Source organism: Bidens hawaiensis, unplaced genomic scaffold (assembly GCF_021521415.1).
Source record: "Bidens hawaiensis isolate Kalapana, Puna unplaced genomic scaffold, B.hawaiensis_p1.1 tig00019368_1, whole genome shotgun sequence".
NCBI classification, from domain to species: Eukaryota; Viridiplantae; Streptophyta; class Magnoliopsida; order Asterales; family Asteraceae; genus Bidens; species Bidens hawaiensis.
In genome coordinates, this window is record NW_027492944.1 from 457,254 (window position 1) to 472,274 (window position 15,021).

The following is a 15,021-nucleotide window of genomic DNA, read 5'->3' on the forward strand; positions in this document are numbered from 1 at the left end:
ATCCTCTGGTATCTTGAAACCAAGATACAGCACGATCGCTTCATTCTTGGTAAAGTGCACTGTGTAATCTTTGTCACAGATCTGCGATACACTCAGCAGATTATGCTTCAGTTCTTCAACGAAATTCACTTTCTCTAACGTCATTTTACCATTAGTCACCGTCCCAATTCCAGTAATGCTTCCACCACTCTCTCCAGCAAAACTCGCTCTTCCTCCCTGAACAGGTTTCCATTCGTGTAACAAATTCTTGTTACCCGTCATGTGCCGGGAACAGCCGCTATCCACAACCCATAGATTGTTTGCAGCCCTGTTCAACTGTTCCTGCACAATTAAAGCAGAGGTTAAAATCTGGGGACCCAAGACCTATTGGTCTTGGGTCGATACATCCCGTACTTTGGCTGTCCAAAGTTAGTATTAGTATGATATCTGTAAGTCCTAAAAGGATACCTTCTTGTAGATTGACTATGAGGCCATCCAAACCTTCATGAATTAAATGAATTATTACTAATGGTTTGGTTGTTAAAAGGGAAAAACTGAGATCGATTTCTTTGAAAACCTGGATTAGTCCAATGTCTGAACTTTGACGAGTTTTCATTTTTACCATTATAGTGATTACTGTTAGTTCTGTTCTCAGTTTTCGAAGGCCTCATACCTCTGAATCTCTGCTTCAGAGGGCAATCAGCAATCAGGTGTTCTAATTGATTGCATCTGAAACAACTCATGTGTTCAACTTTCTTATCAATAGTTGTTTTAGATGTTGAGGCCGCATTACTGCCCGTTTGTCTAACATATGGTGGGACATACGGGTTTAGTGGAGAATTCTTTTCATTTGATTTATGTTCCTCTCCACATTTTGGTAATACTGCCTCTTCTTTTGTCTCACTCGACTCGGATGTCTTGTCCGAATTTTATGAGACGGGACTAGGAGCAGAAATCTTAACATTAGAAACAGGCTTACTCGTTTCGCCTTTACTAACTTCTGGATCTTTAATCGTAACCTTAACCGGAACTGTCTGACCAATTTCAACATCAACAGATTTCTGATTACTAGGATCATAAGTATAGTTATGATTATAAGGTGGTGGAACTTCATGATAACCAATTCCTCCCCTTTTAACTGGGGAACTTTGATCACTTACGAGGTGATCAAGTATAGCGGAGGAATTTCTAAATTGCTCAAGTTTTCTGTTTAGTTCCACCACTTTCACCTGGTGATCAGCTATTTGTTTATCCCTTTCAGCTATTAGTTTGGTTTTCTCTTCTAACACCTCATAGCTAAGATCAATTACTTGTATTTTCTCAGCTAGACTGGCTTTAAGACTTCTAATATCTTTCTCACTAGCTTTTATTTTTACCTTGTAACTATTTTCTCTAACTTTAGTGTAATGATGATCTTCTTTTAATGTTTTAAACTGAGCATCCAAACTAACAAACTGATCAGTTATTGTTTTCAATTGTTCAGACAGATTTTCACATTTCGTACAAGGGAGTTTAGTACTTACCTCGGAGAGCTGATCTGTCACTTCTGCCATGTAAGCTTGATTTTCTCCAGTTAGTTTCTCACTTCCTGTGGTTTCGATGTTCGCCAAATTGGCCTGTTCGAACACTTCCTCCACATGCAGATTCCAGTTGTACTCCCCGTTCTGTCTGGATATCATGGCCCTATTCTCATTACCACCCCCACTATGTTGTGTAGACCTGTTTTGACTGCGTTCTACACGTTCATTTGTGCACTCTTTAGCAAAGTGTCCATTCTGTTGACAGTTATAACACCGCACCTTTGACTTATCAAAACCTGGTCTTTCACCAACAAACTTTCTACATGTCTTCTTCATAAACCTCTTAACCCTTCTTACAATCATCGCCATCTGCCACTGCAGATCCATCTCTTCCAGATCATCAGCATCGATCTGATCATAGTCTTCGTCTAGCGTTGCAGGATCAACAATCTTGCCTTTAATGTAATTTTCATACGAAGCAATGAAAGATGCATAGAGAGCAAACTGTTGTTCAGCAGATTTAACACTCATGGGCATCTTAGAGTAGTTGTTGTTAGGAACACTTGAAGCGAAACTACCCTTGGTTGCTTGAGGTTTAGAAGCATTTGTTCCTCCAGCTACAAAACACACATCACCATCCGTGTTGAGAGTTACATGACCTTCATGTGTTGAGTTAGCGCCCGAGTCTCCCTTTGAGTAGTAAGCAGACGATTCAGACTTCGAACTTGAACTTGAGTTAACTTTTGCACCATACATTCCCGGATCCTGAACCTGATCAGTTGGTGTCTCTTTTCGAACCATGTTAAGTTCAAAAGTTCGTAGTTTGTTGACTGCTGTTTCCAAGTCATAGTCGGCAAACTCTTTGTCTTCTCTCATCAAGACAGTGTACATCTCCCGTTTCGGTGGGAGAGCATCAAGGAGTTTTTCCACGATCTCATCTTCTTTGTAAGTAATGGAATAATTGTTGAGTTCGGTCATTAGGTGATAATATCTCGTGATGATATCATCAAGTGATTCATTCTTCAAGTACTTGAACACAGAGAATTGGGTTTTGAGTAGTTTTATCTTGGATGCACGTATCCCCACATTACCTTCAAATCGGTTTTCAAGTGCTTCCCAAAGCTCTCTAGCGGTTTTATACTTCCTGAAGGTGTGAAGAATCTCTTGTGGAAGAGCCATTGTAATCGCAGAATGAGCTTTGCTTTCTGCCTCATACATCTTCTTTTCTTCCTCTTCCATCTTGTTGTATTTCTTAATCTGTTCACGACCCTCGTACAGAGCAGTTGGTGGAATGTATCCATCTTGAATGCACACCCACATCTTAGCATCTTGGTATTTAACATACTGCTCAAACCGATCCTTCCAAGTCACGAAATCGGTACCCTTTAGCATCTTCGGTGCCTTAGTAGCTGAACCCGCTTCCACTTCCATCTTCACCAGTTCCGTAATATTTATTGAAGTCATCTTTTACGAAACGAATACACACAGAAACCCGAAAAATAAAAATTTTATTCTGAACCGTACTGTAGGCGAAGTTAAAGTTAACTTCGCTTAATTCTTATCTTCGCTTGAATTCTTAACTTCGCTCCCTTTTTAAATTCGCCTGATTTGGCGAAGTTGTGGATAACTTCGCTTGAGATAAGCGAACTTGTGATATAGGCGTACTTGTGAGGTAGGCGAAGTTGTGGATAACTTCGCTTAACCTTATATCTTCGCCTAAACCCTACAAACAGTAGCGGCAACTTCGCCTGATGAACACGATGATTTTGCAGGTTTGATTTCTGGGTTTTGCGAGGTATGTGAAGGTGTAATGGGTGGTTTTTGATGGTGGGAGGTGAGTAGGACACAAAAACTCGGTAAACTCGTCCCGCGAATAGTCGAACGGAACGATTTCTACACCCGCGTGATAATCCCGAACCACACAATCACGAGCAAAAGCTCTGATACCAATTGTAGGTTCCCAGCCGGATCTACACGGAATATCTCGTTCTACGTAGGTGCGGAATCCCTACGTAAGACGTTACGAGCGTAGAAGACGATACACGTTAACACGATCAAACACACGTTACAATAAACAAAGACACGTTGTATTGCAACTAGAAACACGTGATTCACTGATCACCGATTACACAACTCGTAAACTCGTTACAACTCGTACAATTTCGTCCCTCAACTCAGCCGTAACCTAGTTGCTTATAAAGCACGACAACTTCGCCTAGCATGTTTAGGCGAAGTTGTCCCTAACTTCGCTTGTTCCACAAGTTCGCCTATATCAGCGAACTTGTGAGAACTTCGCTTACATCCAAAACACAAATCCAACTAACTCGATTACAGACACTATATACTGAACTACTGACATCATGTACCAACACCATGGTGATGCATGGATGTTTCAACAATTAAAGTTTAATATTGATTTTTATTATTGATATAAATCTAGTTACTCATTTTGTTGAAAGAAATCCATGGTGATACAGGAACAAATTCAACTTCCTCCTATATATTAAATTCTTTTCTAAAGATGCGTGGTTTGGTATCCTAACTACCCGTTTTCGAGTTTTCAAATTGGTTTCGCGATGTCGCTATAAGATTTCTCTAACTCATTTTCATTTTTTTTATTATCAATCCTTATTGTTGAAATTCCAATATTGGAATTATATTATTGAATTTTCCATCATTTAAATTTAATCTCCACTATTAAATTGAATTTTCCTTTTTAATTAAATTTCCATGGTGATCCATCTATAACTCAATTACCCATTCTATTTTATGGCATATTCGAGATTTTTGTTGAAAACCTATGGTGGTTTGTAGGTATCTCAATGATCCATTTTCATTTTACTAAACTTCGTTATTTAGTTGAAATTCCATGGTGGTTTGTGAATGTTTCAATGCCCTACCTCGATTTTTGGTATATTGTTTCAATTATCTTGCGAAATTATGAATGTTTCAATTTATAAACTTTAATGATGACTTTGCTATTTTGTTTGAATAGTCATGGTAATTCATGCATTTCTGGCCCCTTGCTTTTGTTTTATTTTATTATATCATTTCACAAACCATTTTCATTTTCACTATTAATTGAATATTCCTTATTTATTTAAACTTTCATGATAAACGATAGATAACTCAATTTACTTAATTTATCTTATTTATAATGATTTTGTGGAGATAGGAAAATCACTCGTAATTCGTGGATACTCTAATGATCTACCTTATATTATATTTAATTTTAAAGATTTATTTGGGATAGGACTTTCCCGATGATTCGAGAATATCAACTTCCCAATTTAATATCTTAACAATTTATTCGCATACTTAAATGTTTACAATTTCATTAATGTTCAATTATTGCTAAACATTTATTTTAATACTTCAATTTTGTATTTTGAATTTACCTCATCTCAAATTCACAATTTTAATGCTACAATTTAATTTACGTGCAAGCTACCTCCTCAAGTTTCACAAACTATTTCATGTTACACATTATTCATTATAGTCACATTTCGTGTAGTGTGGATTATAATATATTCTTGAACTTCTCTCAAGAGATTTGAAATTTCACAATTTACCTTAATAGGTTCTTTAATGATGCGGTTTTAACATTTCAATTTTCAAGCGGAATTTTAATTTGATACTATTACTTAATAAGTATCAATTTTTAAATAGTGGCATATTTTTTTTATTTTCATTTATTTCTCATGAAAATTTTAATCTAAAAGCATCAAAAATTCAAAATTTGAATTATTTTTCATTTTGATCATGAATGAATACTATTTCTACAGAGAATACCATTTCTGGGGATTTCAATTGCTATACCTGAAGAAGGTATTTTGATCTTCTCACAAAATCTAGTTTCTTTAAACTTTGTTTACCATCATATTAAGTTAATGTTTCAATCTCAACCTCAATTATAATTCAATGATTTATTTCATAATTTATTCAATTTTCAAGTTTGCCCACAACCTCAGTTATAAGTTATTTTGGTGATTACAGGGGCGGAGCTACTATGATTGTACAAGGGTCAGCCGACCTCTGTGAGAAAATTTTATTTAGTGTTATATACTTGCTAAAATCCCGACCAACCCTATATAATTTTGACATTAACCCCTGGAAAACTAGTGAGAATGTAAGATGAAAAGAAAAGATTAAACTTGAAATTCTGGAAGATTTCCTGTGACATGTAAAAGTCACCGGAGTTAACCGATAAAAGTGCAAGTCAAGAGATAGAAGAAGACATGACAATTAAGAGTGGAATTTAATTTTTTTGAGATGTGAAAAAAGTAATTGATAATATTAAAAGTAATGTGTCGTGAAAAAAATCTTAACATCTATTATCTATTAATTATCTATTTTAGCTATATTAATTAAAATATAATAATAGACAAACTTTTTGTTTTTATTTCTTTATTATTATTTTTTTCTAGTGGATGATTTATTATTTTAATTAATTTCTTTAATGTTTATTGTTATGCTAGATGATTGTGTGAACCATCTCGAACTGAAATTTTTTTGAACGTTAATACAGTGGTAAATTTCCGACCTCAATGAAAAAATGAATTGGGTCATGAAATTTAATAAAATGAAAGAGAAACAATAGTTGTATTTGTTTAATATTTGGCAATAAACATCTAACTCTACAAAAATTTCGATGATGAAGTACGTTCATTCTGATTTACTTAACTAGATGGGTTATGAGAATATAAACGGTCGTTGTATATGTTTAATTGAGAATGACTTGCTTAGGAATATCAAATTGGATTATGTTATGGTTAGATTTCGAAAAAATGAAAAATCGAAGAGAACTTATATTTTAATTGTGCCTTTTTTATTAAGTTTCTCTTACTTATTTTTTGCTATATGATATTTTTGTATTATCCTTTTCTTTTATATTACCCCACCTGATTTGACACGACCGGAACGAATGAATCTAACTGGAAAAAAAAATATGCAGATTTAACCCGACCTAAATGACAGAACCAGCCCGGAAATTTAAATACCAATAGTCAACTAACTACCGGCCAAAAAAAATTATGACCCCTTTGATAAGAAATTCCGGATCCGCCAATGGGTGATTAAAATTATGATATATTTTCAAGTTTACCAACAATTTCATATGTTTCAAAACTTACCCGCACCTCATAAAACCGCACATTTTGTCCCCATAATATGTCCTCTTGTAATGCAAAAGGTATTGTGGGAGCCTTTCCGACCCTCATCACCCAACTCCAAATTGTTAATGTCATCGCAAACACAATTGCCAACCCAGGTAATTCGTAAAATTTCTTCTATTTTATAAATTTATACACCTTTCTCCCTAGAGGGTGTCTTCTCTTCACAACAACCGTTACCATCATTTGGCCGCCACATCACCAAAGAAATATCTGACATGATCTCGAACCTTAATACACCATCTGCAATAACCATGCTTTCTAGTTCCTCATTTGGCCACTACTTTTGAACCATCAATAGATACATACATCTTAGGCCCGCCGATACAAATTCGAGACTCCGCCTTGAGTCGTGATCCCCAAACTCTCCTTGATCCCATAACAACTGTAGCTACTCTCACCAAGAAACACAAGAACTATTCCTTAATCTACTCAAACTTCAACTCATAACCCTCAAACTGAACCCAACAAAAAGTCGTTACACCAGACCGTACCCTTTGTGTGGTACCTACAAGTTTGACCATCCAACTACCTTACCATGCCGTCACTACTCTAATGCAACCACTATGACCATATCATCACCCCATGTCGTGAACCCATGCAAACCGAACTCAACCCATCTATGAATCAAGTCGTTACTTCGCTTTTTACTCAACCCTTTACCCGATCATTCTCGACATATCAAGTTTGATACCATTGTGGTGATCCAAGTCATCTTCACAATGTATACCCTATACTTGTATACACGTATCAATCTCAAATCCATTCAAAATAAAGTTAACCCTATCAAACCCATCAAACCCAAAATTCGCAAGCCTAAATCCATTAAGCCCATTTCAATCAAACCTTATCTTTGCAACCTATTCAAGCCCAACCTATTCGAGCCATTTATACCCACCAAGCCCGATCGATCATCTTCATGAATATTCAACCCTCCAAGGTGCGCAAGGCTAAATGTTCCAAGTCAACCACAACTAAGGATTCAAGTTCCTCGAAGACCCTCATCGATTTCAACTTTTTAGCTATTCATTATTTTAGTTCTTATGCTCAACTCAAATTCCCAAGACTATTTATCTCAAATTTAATAATCTGTCATTATATTTATGCACCTACTCTTATCGCTCGCACATTTTATTTAGTTTAACTATGTAAGGACCCTCTATCATTTATAACCATCCTTCTCATTTATAAATTCAGGCGCAAACTAATTACTCAATCTAGCGGCCTATGGCCGGTTACCACGAGCATTTATTATGATCATAGCTAACTAATAGAAGCCGTATGTGTTGATTCATAATTATTCTCATCTATCCAAACTCAATTCGTATAATATTTCATGTAATCTTGTTCGAATTTAAATTCTTGACCTCCAAAGATTTCGTTACAATTAATACAAGATTATCATGAATTCTTGGTCAAGAAGCCAAATTTAGCCTATATAAACGACCTCTAGCTTCTTCACATCGGTACCCCATCCTTTTTCACCCTCACCTCATGTTCTTGAAGCTTAATTTGATGATTGTAGTCGATTCGAATTTTACAAGTCAAGGTCTTGAATATTTTGTGTTCTTCTCAATCCGTTCACTTTCCGGGTAAGTTGTCTTCATGAAATTTGTGTATTTTTATCTAACTAACAAAAGCTCTTTATCAATTTCACTGTTCCGAGTGGGAGGGGGGGTTGCTAGTCAATTGCGGTTTGACCTGTTTAGGGTTCTTAAACATTAAAATTGGGATTTTCAATTACATTAAGTTCCGATCAAATTTGGTTTTCACTCGAGTTAAGTTTTTTTGTTCGTTTTCATATATTAAAGCTGTTGGACTCGAACACGGTCTCGAACCGCTGTTCGAACTCAGTACATATAAACACTCGCTTAAATCTTGTTTTTGTTATAACTTGATAACAGTAATGCATATTAATATGATTCCAGTTGAACTCTTCTCGGTTTAATGATATGTTCACATATTTAATGTATATGTTTTTGTTGTTGGATCAGTCAACTCGCTTATTCTTATTGTCATGTTAGCTCGCTTATTCTCAAAGGTGAATAATCACACTCCTCAAATTTTACTTTTTTTTTGGCTTTATGCATACACAACTTTTATATTTGTTTATTATACAAGTATATACTCAAACACAATTCCACTATTTGCGTAGCTGTGACATTGCCCGATTAGTTGCTAATTGTAAAATGACTATGTGTTTATAGTTTTTATGGTTGGTGGGTATCTAATCCTCATAGTATGATCATACGCCGTCTGAGTAAACATGTCCGAATCTAGTGGCATGTTGAAAAGACACTTTTATTTATGTTATGCTAGTTGTTGTAATACACATTATGGCAAGGAATTATCATTTTTATTATCATATATATCTCAAATTGTGATTATTTGTTCAAACAAAAAAATATATATTTTTACGTATATCAAATGTAGTTATTTGGGATGATTGAAGATGCAAGACGTAGTTGGGCCTTAAGTTTTATTAAAATAAAGAACAATTTATTTGTTTTAGATTATTTTGATTTGTGAAACTCTTGTGTACTTTGTTGAATAAATAAAATTAGATTTTTTACACTTTATATTTATTTAAGTGTCTTTGAGCTATAATACAAATTATGTCGCGCTCCGGTGTTTTCCACCGTTAAGTTGGGGTATGACAAAAAGTAGAGCAAAACTCTCAAACTTGGATTGAAAGAAATGGTGTAGTTTTTTTTGTTTTGTTAATTTCCCATTGTAATTTTATCTAGTTTATCTTTGTTGTTGGCCTTGTTGCTTTGTTTAGTTTTCTTTGTTACTAGCCTTTGTTTCTGGTCTCTGGCTTGTTTTTATATAATCCAACCTTTCAATAAAAAATGTAATTTATTTTTTTTATATTTCTTATACTTTTTAATACTTTTATAATACAATAAGCAAAGTTTGAGATTAGTGGAATCTGTGCTAGTTTATATATAGTGTATACATACCTCCTTGACGAATGTCGTACCAACGGAATTCTTTAAAACTATTCTTATAACAAGTGTTATATCCAAACACCAATCCCACTATATGTTAGAGTATTTACATTTTACCCATCAAATTTTGTGAGTTATGTTTTTATAATTAATTAGGGACTAGTTTAGGATGTTGTCAGAAAGGGAAAATAGGGTGATTTTTCTATATATTTGAAAAGTTACTCTACCATAGCAGCCTCTCTATCCTTATGGGATAGCTGTCTACATCTTACCCTCCTCAGACCCTACCATAGTATTGCTATTGGTGGGATATACTGAGTACGATGATGATGATGAAAAGTTACTCTAGCACCCTATAAATATTTTAATTTTTTTAAAGTGGTTGTGAGTGTAAGAGAAATAAAAGTTATGAAAATGTAGAAAAGAAATATCATTTAATTAAATAACAGAGATAAAATGTAATGTTTTTTGTGTAATTTTGAATTTAAAAGTAAGAGAAAGGATAAGAATGCTCTTAGGAATGTTTTAGTCTTATAATTTGCCGTTGAGTTTAGGTTCATTTACCAAATCCCTATCTATAATTTTAAAGTTTTGTTTTCATGTTTTTGTTTTTCTACACATTTAATATGTTGTATTTAATATTTTGTAGTATAGTATATCATGATCATTTTACATCATTCTTCATAACCATAATTTTCAGTGGCTATAAATAGCATTGCAATTGTTACATTTTATATTACAAGCTTACAAAGTATCGTCTTCCGTTTTTTTAATTTTTCTCTGTTATTTCGCAATGAAGGTTTTTAGTTTTCTTGGGGTCATGGTGATGGTGCTCATGACAAATCTTTTGGTGGAAGTGCATGTCAGTATGGCAGAACATTGTGACCGAAACTCAATTTCTGCATGCTTACCTTTTCTAAACTGTCGTGGATCACTGGGTATGGGATCACCACCTCTAGATTCAGAGTGTTGCAAAAGTCTCCATGCCTAAGAGTCTTGTATTTGTGAGTTTGAGAAAGTTGGAGAAATTTTTAGCATTAGTAGGCTTGTGATCGATTGTAATGTCAAACAACCTATTTGTCCACTGAATTATTAGATAGGTTAACTGATGAGAAGTCTTGTAATTTATAATTTTATTAATTATGAATAATTGTTATTGCGAGCTCATTTTAAAAACAATTTATATATGAACCGAGAAAACTCTTAAGAACTATAAAATCCTCTGTTCAGCTAAAAAAGTTATTATGTAACATCACCTTAGAAGTAATTAATTTATACACAGTAGAACTGGAAGTAGAACACAAGTTTCACAAAAAGACTCCTAAAGATAATTTAGAAAATGAAACCAAATGACTAAAATAAGCAATATGAAATATTTTATTTTTCGCTTAAAATTGTTGTCCAGTAGTCAGTTCAACTCCTTGGTCAATTTTTTTAAAGATATCAATACATATGCTTGCAATAATGCTCAACACCACGTGAAAATTCATGGTATTATTAATTATGTAATACTTTCAATAATATTAATTTAATTCAAAAAGGTTATGAACAGATTAATTAGTTTTTCATCGTTGAAATAGAATACTTTAATTACTTTTTACTTTAAGAAAACTTTATGTATTTAATAAATAAGAGTTTGTGTACATTCTTATTTTAAACTTTAAAAATTTTATAATCTTAACAAGTTTTCATACACTTTAATATGTTGTAATTAGTTTTAATAATAAAATACATATTTTTCTGGGTAGGCAATGGTTTCACTAAAGGATTATTCAAGATTTGATTTTGTTTTTCTTGACAAACATGTTACAATAAAGTTATTATTTTCGTCATTATTTAGTAGACGTCACGATGTCCTTTTTACCTTTAGTCTTACATACAATCCAATTGTTAATTCCTAAGATTTATATAAAAGGAACTAATATCGATATTCATTTTTATGGTTTTTATTATCGATGTAAAGCACACAATTTTTTCGAAAGGTTAATACTAATGTGAAAAACTTTGAAACTAACCATGACGTATACCACTTATGGAGAGTATTAGAGAACTTCTTGAAATAACATGAGTTACAAGTGATTGATACATGTTAAATAGTACAAGTTATGGTTTTATGATTTTCCATTGGGTTCAAGTTCATTTACCATATCCCTATCCTTATTTTTAAATGTTGTGTTTTTCTTTTTTTTTTCTTTATTGTTTCGATTTCTGTTACACATTTATTATATATTAAATATTTTGTAGTATAGTACATCATGGCCATTTACATCATTAATTTTTTTTTTGTCATAAATGATCTAAAAATAAAATATCTTTGTATATAATGTTGTGGGTACATGTTGTGGATGTAATGTCTTGCTAGTTTAGTTAGTAATAATCATCAATAAAATGGTCGTTAAAAAAAAAAGCTATGTTAAATGGTTAATTATACTTCTTATGCCATTCGATCATCATATGTTGTCCTGTTTCTTATTATCGATTTCCACCATGAGTCATAATAATGCTCTTTGTTTTTAGTCTTTTTCTTCCATTCTGGAGATACAAATGCAAATATTTAGTATGCAATATTTAAAGTATGGAGATGGTGAGTGGTGAATCCCTCTATAATCGAGAAACATTATTCAAAAATCTATAAATTTAAGAGAGAGACAGAGATGAAGACGGTAGGAGACTTGGGTTACTTATGGATTAAATATATATCTTTTTAAAAGAGAGTTTTATGGAATGATGAGTGTAAGTTTTTTGTTATAACTTTTGTATATAGCTTCTTGCTATTGTTTTAATAAAAGTTGTTAAAAAAAATAACAAATCTCTAAAATATGCAGATGAAGATAGTTATAGAAAATTCAATGTGAGTGCTCTAATTAGATCCCAATATATAAACAATGCTACAAATTGGTTGTATTCACTTTTGCAAACCATAAATGTTAGCAAATACCCCAATAATGCTAACAATGATCGCTAGAATCAACATAACCCATGAAAACAACCGTTCTCGACTAGTAAGACCAGGTGATACATTGCGGCTCATCCGTAGCGCAATAAGAGCAGGGAACGTGAACCCTAGCGTCAGAGCTGTGGTTGCACCCGTAAACTTAAAAGCAGTCCAAATGCTCGGGATCATGATTGATGCCAAAAATATTATCCCCAAAAGCGCACACGTTAACCCTAAACACCTATTTTTACTCTCGGATAGTGGCGCCGCACCACTAAAAACCAATGCGTCAATGGTTTGCCTTAACGAGAAGTGAATAACGGGAAACACGAGAATCAAATGAAAAATGTAACCAAGACGGATAATGTAATTCAACGTTGTACTAAATCGAACCGGGAGAGGTTTATCAAAATTCGTAAGCACATCGGCTTCGGTGTTTTTCCCAAATAAAAGATAACCCGATATTGCAGTCAACAAATATATTATAACACAAATAATAGTTGTTATTCTCCCAACTTTGTTCATCTTTTTAGGTGAACGCCCTTTGAGTTCGTTGTAAATCGGTTGAACATTAAAATGACAAACGTATGCATTCGATATGATCGGGATCACAACTAGAAGATCAAGAATCGCTTGTTCTGAACCAAAATCAGGCATTAGTCTAGGAGGCTCGGTTTTCCCTTCAACAAACATGATAAACGCCACCAAACAGGCAATCGTCACGAAAAGAACTGCGAGAACCACAGAAACAGCTGATGTCAAACTCAAAGACTCAATCTTGTCTAACGCACAAAGCAGGGCAAGAAACACTATTAACACGATAAGCGTTACGAGTCTTCTATCATCCCAAATCCCATTACCAAACAATTGATGGAAAACTCCCGTATGTCGAGGTGAACCCGACATTACATCACCCATAATAATCAAATAAACCACCAACACACCAGCATTGTTCAAGATTATACAAATATCAGACAAGATTTTTGCGGGTGAACCTAATGCGTGTTGCACAACCTCCCCGTATGATGTTGCTTTGCATTGAACGGTAAACCTAACGAGCAACTCAACACTAATTTCCGATAAAACACATATCAAGAAGATCATGATAATCCCGGAAATCAAGCCAAGAACTTTCATGGTGGCGGGTAATGCCATGAGTCCTGCCCCGATAACCGACGTGGTTAAGTTAAACACCGCACCGTAGACCCCGTCATTATTGGATTCTTTTGAATAATGATCATTATCGTCGTCGTCGTCGTCGTCATTTTTGTTATGAACTAAAGGGTCTCGTTTACTTCCCATTATTATTGTTTGTCTATTCAATATGGGTATGAATCTTTATCCAAAAATCTTGAAGAAAAACATGAAGATTTGAGATAAAGTTCAAAGAAATATGATGAAAAGGTTGATTGTATTAATGGCGAATGTGACAATGGAGAGGAAATGACGGAGGATTAACGAAATTTTGGGAGATTATAGTTTTTATTTCTTTCTATTCGAGGCATGGTACAGTTGACTTTGATAGCTGACAAAATTATATTTAGGTTGTACACCTATAATTCAAGATTCAAGGTTAAGCTACTTGAGATTGAGTTATGAAAAATTTAAAACAACTTGATAAATTTATTTGACAAGCGTGCTTGAATACAAGCTTTACTTATTGATGTAGTTTGGAATCGATCAATGACTCAATAAATTTATGATAATCAAAGAAGATAAAATAGAACCAAAGATTTCAAGAACAAAGTTCTTTATCAATTTAAATTCAATCAAAAACTAAACAACCATGGATCCATATTATTCTAAACAAGGAAAAAAAATAAAGTAAGAAACGAGATAACATAAAATAATAAAAATCAGAATTCAAATGTATCATACTCCCCATCTTCAAAAAAAACTCGTCTTCAAGTTTTGTCTTCAAACTAAAGTCACCTGGATCGAAAAGATCATCAACCCGATTATTATCCACAACCTGACTAAATAGTTCAACTTCTTGGACCGGCTTGCTTGGTTCTAAACTTGTACCACCTGGGTCGAAAGAAACATTCGTTGTCCCAGCCTTGGATGTGGGTGTGGGTCAGTATACTTGGGCTTTAAATGTGATCCATTAACCTAATTGAAGTATTGATCACATTGGGTTTGGCTTGCGCTCCAAGAGCAGATTGTTTTCCAAAGCCCACACCAGATTTTTCATCTACTAAAAGTTGTGGACTAAGAGAATTTAATCCACTAGTATCATTCTTTTCTTTATCTGCATAATTGAATTAAAATGACCAAGAAATATGCACAAGCAACCCATTAACATAAAATGAGCTCCTTTTTTTTTCATCTTCTTAAATTGAATTTTGCATCACGTATCGAGCTTGACCCAAGAATGAACTTGTTTAACACTGTTTACTTATGAAACTTGAGTAGACTCATTAGGCTAAATGAGTCCACTATTTATATATAAATTTATTATAAAA

The 15,021-nt window shown here is 33.9% G+C and overlaps 1 pseudogene; it reads right to left on the reverse strand.

The window, feature by feature from the left end:
- Positions 1–12,417: 12,417 nt before the first annotated feature.
- LOC143558241 (amino acid transporter AVT6E pseudogene) lies at positions 12,418–14,033 on the reverse strand (annotated as a pseudogene).
- Between the last annotated feature and the right edge of the window lie 988 nt (positions 14,034–15,021).